The sequence below is a fragment of the Phodopus roborovskii genome, unplaced genomic scaffold (assembly GCF_943737965.1).
Source record: "Phodopus roborovskii unplaced genomic scaffold, PHOROB, whole genome shotgun sequence".
Taxonomy (NCBI): domain Eukaryota; kingdom Metazoa; phylum Chordata; class Mammalia; order Rodentia; family Cricetidae; genus Phodopus; species Phodopus roborovskii.
In genome coordinates, this window is record NW_026125492.1 from 32,299 (window position 1) to 43,064 (window position 10,766).

Here is a 10,766-nt window from a genome sequence, read left to right on the forward strand (position 1 = left end):
ATTGTGTAGATGTGCCACATCTTCATTAACCATTCTTCAATTGAGGGGCATCTAGGTTGCTTCCAGGTTCTTGCTATTACAAATAGTGCTGCTATGAACATAGTTGAACAGATGTCTTTGTTGCATGGATGTGAATCCTTTGGGTATATGCCTAAGAGTGGGATTGCCGGGTCCTGTGGTAAACTAATTCCCATTTTCCTGAGGAACCGCCATATTGATCTCCAAAATGGCTGTATGAGTTTGCACTCCCACCAGCAGTGGAGGAGTGTTCCACTTTCTCCACATCCTCTCCAACATAAGTCATCACTGGTGTTTCTAATTTTAGCCATTCTGGCAGGAGTAAGATGGTATGTCAGAGTTGTTTTGATTTGCATTTCCCTGATAGCTAAGGATGTGGAGCACGTTCTTAAGTGTCTTTCAGCCTTTTTGATTTCCTCTATTGAGAATTCTTTCTTCAGTTCTTTACCCCATTTTTTAAAAGGTTTATTTGGTGTTTTGTTGACTAGTTTCTTGAGTTCTTTGTATATTTTGGAGATCAGCCCTGTGTCAGATATAGGATTGGTGAAAATCTTTTCCCAGTCTGTGGGCTGCCATTTGGTCTTGTCAACTGTGTCCTTTGCCTTACAGAAGCTTCTAAGTTTGAAGAGATCCCATTTATTAATTGTTTCTCTCAGTGTCTGTGCCCCTGGAGTTATGTTCAGAAAGAGGTCTCCTACACCACTTTGTTCAAGGGTACCTCCTACTTTCTCTTCTAAGAGGTTCAATGTGGCTGGATTGATGTTGAGGTCTTTGATCCATTTGGACTTGAGTTTTGTGCATGGCGACAGACATAGGTCTATCTGCAGTCTTCTACACACCCTCATCCAATTGTGCCAGCACCATTTGTTGAAGATGCCGTCCTTGCCCCATTGTATAATTTTAGCTCTTTTGTCTAAAATCAGGTGTTCATAGGTGTGTGGTTAATATCATGATTTTCAATTCGATTCCATTGGTTTACCTGTCTAGTTTTATGCCAATACCAGGCTGTTTTCAGAACTATAGCTCTGTAGTAGAGCTTAAAGTCAGGAATGGTGATGCCTCCTGAAGTTCTTTTATTGTATAGGGTTGTTTTGGCTATCCTGGGTCTTTTGTTTTTCCATATAAAGTTGATTATTATCCTTTCAAGGTCGGTACATTGAATCTGTAGATTGCTTTTGGTAAGATTGCCATTTTTACTATGTTAATCTTACCTAACCAAGAGCATGGGAGATCTTTCCATTTTCTGGTATCTTCTTTAATTTCTTTCTTTAGAGTCACAAAGTTCTTATTATATAGGTCTTTTACTTGTTTGGTAAGCATTACACCAAGATACTTTATGTTGCTTGTGGCTATTGTAAAGGGTGATGTTTCTCTGATTTCTTTCTCTGCCTCTTTGTCGTCTGAAAAAAGTAGGGCTACTGATTTTTTTGAGTTTATCTTGTATCCTGCTAGTTTGCTGAAGGTGTTTATCAGCTGTAGGAGTGCCCTGGTAGAATTTATTGGGTTGCTTATGTAAACTATCATATCATCTGCAAATAGAGACAGTTTGACTTCTTCCTTTCCAATTTGCATCCCCTTGATCTTCTTTTGTTGTCTCATAGCTTTAGCTAGAACTTCTAGTACGATATTGAAGAGATATGGCGAGAGAGGACAGTCTTGTCTTGTTCCTGATTTTAGAGGAATTGGCTTAAGTTTCTCTCCATTCAGTTTGATGTTGGCAGTTGGTTTGCTGTATATTGCCCTTATTATGTTTAGGTATGTTCCTGTTATCCCTGACCTCTCCAATACCTTTATCATGAAAGGGTGTTGAATTTTGTCGAAAGCTTTTTCTGCATCTAGGGAGATAATCATATGGTTTTTCTTTTTCTGTTTGTTTATATGGTGGATCACATTGATAGATTTTCGTATGTTAAAACATCCCTGCATTCCAGGTATGAAGCCTACTTGGTCATGGTGGATGATTTCTCTGATGTATTCTTGTATTCGGTTTGCCATTATTTTATTGAGTATTTTTGCATCGATGTTCATCAGGGATATTGGTCTGTAGTTTTCTTTCTTAGTTGTGTCTTTCTGAGGTTTGGGTACCAAAGTTATTGTGGCCTCATAAAAGAGTTTGGCAATGAACCTTCTGTTTCTATCTTGTGGAACAGCTTGAGGAGTTGTGGTATTAGTTCTTCCTTGAATGTCTGGTAGAATTCTGCGCTGAATCCATCTGGCCCTGGACTCTTTTTGGTTGGAAGGCTTTCGATGACTGCTTCTATTTCATTGCGGGTTATAGGTCTATTTAAGTTGTTTGTCTGTTCTTGATTTAATTTTGGTAAGTGATAGTTATCCAGAAACTTGTCCATTTCCTTTGAATTTTCAATTTTTGTGGAATACAGATTTTCGAAGTATGACCTGAAAATTGACTGGATTTCCTCTGTGTCTGTTGTTATGTTCCCCATTTCGTTTCTGATTTTGTTACTTTGCATGTTCTGTCTCTGCTTTTTTGTTAATTTGGATAAAGGTTTGTCTATCTTGTTGATTTTCTCAAAAAACCATCTCTTTGTTGCATCGATTTTTTTTTTTTTGTATTGTTTTCCTGGTTTCTATTTTGTTGATTTCAGCCCCTCAAGTTGATTATTTCCTGGTGTCTACTCCTGTTGGGTGAATTCGCTTCTCTCTGTTCTAAGGTTTTCAGTTGGGCTGTTAATTCTCTTATGTGACTATCCTCTGTTTTCTTCATAATGGCACTTAGTGCAATGAACTTCCCTTTCAAGATGTCCCTTAAGTTCGGGTATGTTGTATCCTCATTCTGGTTGAATATTAGAAAGTCTTTAGTTTCTTTCTTTATTTCTTCTTTGACCCAGGAGTGCAATTGCACATTGTTCAGTTTCCATAAGTTTGCAGGTTTTCTGCTATTTGTGTTGTTGTTGAATTCCAATTTTAAAGCATGGTGGTCCGATAAGATACAGGGGACTATTCCTATTCTCTTGTATCTGTTGAGGTTTGTTATGTCACCTAGTATGTGGTCGATTTTAGAGAAGGTTCCATGTGGAGCAGAGAAGAAGGTATATTCTTTTGTCTTTGGATGGAATGTTCTATGGATGTCTGTTAACCCCAGTTGAGACATATCTTCTGTTAATTCTTTTGTTTCTTTGTTGAGTTTCTGATTTGTGGTCCTGTCTAGTGTTGAGAGTGGTGTATTGAAGTCTCCCACTATAAGTGGGTGAGGTTTTATATGAGTTTTGAATTTTAGTAGTGTTTCTCTTACGAATGTGGACAACTTTGTATTAGGGGCATAGATGTTCAGAACTGAGACTTTGTGTTGATGGATTTCTCCTGAGATGAATATGAAATGACCATCTTCATCTCTTTTGACTAATTTTGGTTTGAAGTCTAACTTGTTAGATATTAGGATAGCTACGCCTGCTTGCTTCTTATTTCCATTTGATTGGAAAATCCTTTCCCAACCCTTTACCCTGAGGTAATGTCTATCTTTGAAGCTAAGATGTGTTTCTTGTATGCAGCAGAAGGATGGATTCTGTCTTCGTATCCATTCTGTTAGCCTGTGTCTTTTTATAGGTGAGTTAAGACCATTAATGTTGAGGGTGAGTAAGGACCATTGATTGTTGATGCTTGTTTGATTTAGGTTTGTTGTTGGCAGTGGTGTTGTGAATATATTAGTTCTACTTCACCCTTGGTTTCTGGTGTAGTTGGATTATCTGTTTGCCTACATTTTTTGTGGGCGTAGTTACCTTCCTTGGGTTGGAGTTTTCCTTCCAATACTTTCTGTAGGGCTGGATTTGTAGATACGTATTGGGAAAATCTGGTTTTGTCATTAAATATGTTGTTCTCTCCATCTATATTGATTGAGAGTTTTACTGGATATAGTAGCCTAGGCTGGCATCTGTGGACTCTTAGTATTTGTAGAACATCTATCCAGGACCTTCTGGCCTTGAGGGTTTCCATGGAGAAGTCAGGTATAATTGTGATAGGTCTGCCTTTATATGTTACCTGTCCTTTTTCCTTCGCTGCTCTTAATATTCTTTCTATATTTTGTATGCTAGGTGTTTTGATTATTACATGTTGAGGGGTCTTTCTTCTTTGGTCCAGCCTATTTGGGGTTCAGTATGCTTCTTATACTTTCATGGGCATGTCCTTCTTCAGATTTGGAAAGTTTTCCTCGATGATTTTGTTGAATATGTTTTCGGCACCTTTGAGCTGGGCTTCCTCACCTTCCTCTATTCCTATTATTCTTAGGTTTGCCGTTTTCATGGTGTCCCACATTTCCTGGATGCTTTATGTTAAGGATTTGTTGGATTTATGATTTTCTTTGGTCGATGAATCTATTTCTTCTAGTTTATCTTCTGCGCCTGAGATTCTCTCTTCCATCTCTTGAATTCTATTGGTTATGCTTGTGTCTGTAGTTGCCGATTTTTTTGCCCAGCTTTTCAATATCCAGCATTTGTGTTGCCTTTCCGTTTGTGTTGCCTTTATTTTCTCAATTTCAGTTTTCAAATCTTGAACCATTTCCTTCACCTGGTTAATTGTTTTTTTTTTTTTTTTTTTTTTTGGCTTTCTGTACTTTCCTTAAGGAATTTGTTCATTTCTTCCACTTTTTTGTTTGTTTTTTCCTCCATTTCTTTAAGGGATTTTCTCACATCTTCTTTGAGGGCCTCTATCATTTTTATGATGGTAATTTTTAAGTCGTACCCTTCTGCTTCCTCTGCTTTGTTGTTGTGTTCCATTCTAGTTGGTGTAGATTCCCTAGATTCTGGTGGTGTCATGCTTGTCTTTCTGTTGTTAGGTGTTCTCTTGTATTGCCTTCTTCCCATAGCTTCTTCCAGTAGGTGTTGGTGGTGTATCCCCCCTCTCTCTATGGTACTTCCCTGATGGGCTTATGTGGGTCTGAGGTTCAATATCTGTAGCTCTGTGTGGTCCAAACTCTCTAGGAGGTTTCTCTGCAGACAGGGATCCAGGGATGGGTCAAGGATTAGGATCCAGAAGAAGATGTAAGCAGGTACTCACAGTGGTTCTGGCCAATAGCTCTGGCCAGTAGCTGGCGGAAGAGGGCAATGGCTGAGCTGGAACTTGAGGTTTTGCAGGAAAGTGGGATCTCACTGGAAACTGGCGCTCTCCAGCTGAGACCTCATTCTTTGGCAGAGGCCAGGATTTGGGGGTCAAGAATCTTGCCTGCAGGAACTCCAAGTGGATCCGCAGAGATAGCCCTAAAGTATATTTTTAAAAAATTGTCATGCATCTAGTTCACAAGTGAAAATATTAGTAAATATATAATATCAAATGTAGCATTCTCCTGATTTGTCTTTTCTCATCTCTTCCTCTAACCTCTAAAGCAACTACTTTCAACACTCAAATTCTTTTTGGCATTTAGAGATCTCCAATATTCTAAAGCTATGCAGTTGCTGTCTTGATCCTCCCATCCTAGACAATGAGTATTAGACTCTTGCCATGAAAGATTCCAGCTAGCACTTTACATTGTTTCCAGTGGAATCTCCTTTCATATCCTTCCAATATAGTTCTATTCAAACTCTTATCTAATATTTAATGTGTGTGTGTGTGTGTGTGTGTGTGTGTGTGTGTGTGTGTTTGTGTGTTTGTGGTAGATGCTAGAAGTCAACTTAGGGTGTTTTCTATGTGGCTCTCCACTTTACATTTTGAGGTAGGGTTTCTCCCTAAACCCAGAGCTTGCTATATTGCCTATATTGTCTGACTAGCAAGTCTATAGGATCTGCTTGTTGTTACGAGCACTTTCTGTGCTGGCCTGGTCCCATAGCCAAGTCAACCCTAAATAACACACAGAGATGCTGTATTACATATAAAGCTGTTGGCCTGTTACTAGTGTTTCTTGTTGGCTACCTCTGTCTTAAATAACCCATTTCTATCAATATAAGTATTTCCATGTGGTCTTATCTTACTGGAGAGAGGGTCCAGACCTCTTCTCTCAAGTCCCTACATCTTGACTCTCCTTTACTACAACTCCCAGAATCCTCCTTGGCTCCTAGTCCTACCTATCTTGCTTTCCTATTGGTCATTAGGGCTTTACTCATTAACCAATAAGAGAAACATATTTATAGAATGACATCTCCCATTAGGCTGTCTCATTCTCCACTCTAGAGTTAGTACTGAGGTTACAGGCACAAGCCTGGGGATCTAACTCAGTTCCTCATGCTCATATCATATAACAAGCCCTTAGTGCAATGAACCATTCCTCCAGTCCTTATTACAATTTTGGTGAAACATATATGGTAGTGTGAAAAATGTCCTTGAGGCATGGATGTGCTTGTCTGGTACAATCTTGATATAAGAGAGCTGTGACTACTGGTGTGGCACCCTTGTTGAAAGGGAAAGAGGCTCCCAAGGCTCATGGGATCCCTCTCCTCCCTGAGGTTATGAAAGCTGTTTAGAATTGCTGGTGAGGGAACTGTTCCCTACTGTTGTTGCCTACAAGCTGGTCACATTCCTGTAACTAGTATCTCACTCATGTTCTTGTGGTAACCCCAATTCAACTCATTTCTTAACCATGCTAAACCTGGCTGGAACCCTTTTTGTTTTTAGTTTGTCATCTATTTACGTTAAATAGAAACATTTTCTGAGAACGTCACATAGCAGATGGCTACTCTGGTGTCCTGTATAACTATGATGTTGAGCTTCCTGGAGTTTTGCTCTTGATTTCCTTTTTGTTTCAGTTGTCCCATTTAGCCTTGCCCTAGATCTTGGGAATTTTGAACACATACTGTTTTTCAATTCAGTCATAATGTTTTTATGTTCAAGAAGATTTTTGCTCTCTATCTGCACCTTTGAGGAGGATTCTGTTCTTGTTTTATAAACAGATTATCTTTCCATGTGTTTTGGGTTTACTGGTTGCAATGTTAGTTTTTAAAAGTACTTTTTTTTTTTTTTGCATTATTCCTCCATGCTCTCCCCCAACCCCATTTGTCCAGATTTTAGCTGTTGTGCAGACAGAATTATCATGCTTTTGGTAGCTGTCTGCCCATGATTAAGATGAGAGAGCTAGATACTAATTGTGATATATATATATATATATATATATATATATATATATATATATATGCTGAACTTTCAGTATCTGCATAGTGGCACACAGTGACTTCCTTGTTGAGTAAGATATTTGTGAATCTTGTTTCATTCGTCTTTTTCTGGCATTAGAAGCATAGTGTCTGTTGGAATCATATTTTCTGATAGAGACTTTTCCAATGCAGACAATACAAATGCTATCTTTAAAACAAAAAAAAAAAAATGCATTTCTCAGTAGCCTCACTTTGAAACACATGATTGCCATCAGCTGCTCTTTTTTCTTTCATCAGCAGCCTTTTGGAACGCATGGACCCCACTTGTTCTATCAGTCCCTGCTGGCTTTCCCTCCTGGCCAGCAGAGATAGACTCTACTGATCAATGAAATGACTGTGCGCCTATTTCCAGGCACTGCAAATGGCACACCCATAGCACAAGTACCACAGATGTCATGGGATATAACAGACAGAGGGAAGGGACTATCTCCCATCAGTGAATGAGATATTCTCATGTTAAGACTTGGGGCTTTCTTGATTTCTGGTGCTCCTTAATCTTTATCAGGGTCATAATGGCACTAATTACTACAGGGGTTGTGCTGGCTAGTTTTATGTCAACTTAACACCACTAGACTCATTTTGGAAGAGGGAACCTCAATTGAGAAAATGCCCTACCAGATTGGCCTGGGGTCAAGTCTTTAGGCTGTTTTCTTGATGGATTATGTGGGAGAGTACAGCTCATTGTGGGGAATGCCATCCCTGGGCTGGTAGTCCTGTGTGCTATTAGAAAGCAAACTGAGCAGGCCATGAGGAACAGCCTCTAAGCAGAACTCCTCCATAGCATCTGCATCAGCTTCTGCCTCCAGGTTCCTGTTCTGTTTGCATTCCTGTCCTGACTTCCCTCAGAGATGGACTGTAATGGGTAGTTGTAAACTGAAATAAACCCTTTCTTGAACAAGTTGCTTTTGTTGATGATGTTTTGTCACAGCAATATAAACCCTAAGACAGGGTTCATGGACATTAAAAACATGACTGGGCAAGAGGTTCCTCATCAATGAGTTAGGACTAGATCAGTTCCTAGAGATTTCCAGGGGGGGTATGAAAGAACTGAGCAAGCATGCTCTGAGGGAAGATGCAGGTACTGAGCCCTAGAATATGGTCCTTGGGCCCTTGAGGCATTTCATTACATAATTATTTTCTGATCTCTAAAATACACGTTTTTTTTTTTTTAATTCAGTAAAGAAAATAACTAGTGCAAAATAATCACAACTGATACCTAAAATCAGATTTTAGGTATCAGTTCTCTCCAGTCTCTACATGCTGACCCCTCCTTACTACTTCCTCTCTTCTCCTTGTCTCCTAGTCCCGCCTATCATGCTTTCCTATTGGCCAACAGTGCTTTATTAATCAATACGAGAAACATATTTACAGAATGACATCGCCCATCAGGGACCAAGCTGATATGTTGATATGTTCATTCTTTTCCTTTTTCTCAATCAAAAATTTTGTCAGATGGACTCCAGTGATTGGCTTTAGCATCTCTGTTGTGGTACAGGATACACCCACTAGTTAGACACTAAGCATCTGAAGGCAGGAAAAGTGACCTCTCTAGGCAATAGTGCCATAGTGCAAACACAGCCTGGGTTATGGTACTGGATGGCCTAGGAGGGGACTCTCAATCTGTCCCTTACAAATTTGACCTTGTATGTAAGACTGAGCTGGAATGCAATGGCCTTGCTTTCAGAAGAGGTTGACAACACATTACAGGGTAGATGCTGTGATGGTTGATTTTGCTTTATTTCCTTTCAGAAGACAGTGTTAATGTAGTATAATTTATATTTTGATAATGATTTTTTTTGGTATCTGTTTTTATTAGTTTTGTATCATTCTGTGTTTTATAACTGCTTATTACTTTGACTTCAAAAATAATTTTTTTGACAATTTCATGTATGCATACAATATATTATTAACAAATTTTCCTCCATTACTCTCTCATACATGTTCCCATTCCTATAGATTCCTTCTCTCTTCCCAATTACTTCCTTTCTGCTTTCATGTCTATGTCATGTCTTGAATGGGTTAACTGTAACTAACATAGTAGGCACACAAATACCTTCTAGGATGAGAACTTTCTGTGATTCTTTGCAACTGGCATAGTCATATTGTTTCTTTCCTCTGAGTCCATCTCATTACAGGGTAGAAAAGAGGCAGGGAAACATCCCATTGATATGATTGTGGCTTCTGAGTCATTGAGAAATGGCAAAAGAAACAAGGAAAAAAACTCCAAGCTTGTCTGTCGCCACAGGAACCATTCAATTATTTGTGAACAACTATGTAAAGTACAGGGGGAGTTACACTATAGAACCCTGTATCCTGTACCATATGTTCAAAGTTTAAAAAGCCATGTTGTATACTTAAAATTTGCACAGGGAGTGGACTGTGTTTTTGGCACATGCATGGGTGTACACAAAGGGGCTGGAGATGGTAATTATCTGAACTTAATGGACTGGAATGGAAAAAAAGAAATACCAGCTTTCATCTCTCCCCACTTCCTGAAAGAGGATACAATGTAACAAGGTATTTTATGTTCCTTCTACCACACCTTTCCCATTGGGATGGACTGAAAATTCCAACTGTGTGCCAAAATAAACTCTTCCTCTGCTAAGTTTCTTTTGTCAAGGATTTTGTTGCAGCAATTAAAAAAGTAACCCAAACACAGATGTAAAGAGCATAACTTCAGAGAATAGCTTTGGTATCAGAAAGGTCTGAGTCTTCCCTTATTGTTTAGCTGTTCTGAGGATTGAACTCAGCTTTTATGATGACTGAGTGGTAGTCCCAGTCTCTTCCCCAGTTTCCTTTGCTAAAGTCTTCTTGGCTCAGATTTTATATTTTCCTTTCCATTTTGATTTTAAAATGGGATACTCTTGTTTCATTAAAATATTCTGGTTTTGTTGGTGCTTCCTTGAAATTACAGATATACCTTTTAAGCGTTGCTGTTTTTATGCCCTTGCATTTTCCTGAACTCTTAAAATCACAGCTATTCATTTTATTCACTAGAAGAAGGGGAGTAGGGGAGTATTCTAGTGGGAACTGTATTGATTAGGGTTCTCTGAAGGAACAGAACCAATAGAATGAAAAAAGTGTATATGTAGGGTTTATTAGAGTGGCTTACAGGCTGTGGTCAAAGTAGTCAAACAATGACTGTCTTTATACAAAAAAGCCAAGGACCTAGTTGTTTAGTCCACAAGACTAAACAATCAATCTGGTGCTGGAGTCCCAGGGGATTCCTAGAGAACTGCTGGTCTTCAGTCTACATTGGAATACCAAAGAAGTCATTTTGCTGCCAGTAGAGGAAGGCCTCAGCAACAGGATAGATGAACTTGCCAGCAAGGATGAGGCCAAGTAGGCAAAAAGACAGTTTCCTTCTTCCACATCCTTTTATGGGGGTGGCCACAAGAGGGTGTGGACCAGATTCATGGTGGGTCACCCAGTCATAAAATCCCTCACAAGCATGCCCAGCTTCTTGGGTTGTAGCTGATACCAGATATAGTAAAATTGATGACCAAGATTACCAATCACAGAAACTGACTTCTTGAGTATTATTGATGTAAAGGACTGGGAGTTCATTGAAAACTGAGGAAGGAAGAATAGATTTTAATGAAAAGATAGAGGGTTGAAGATGTAGTTCAGTGCTTGCACACCACCTGCAGGGCTCTG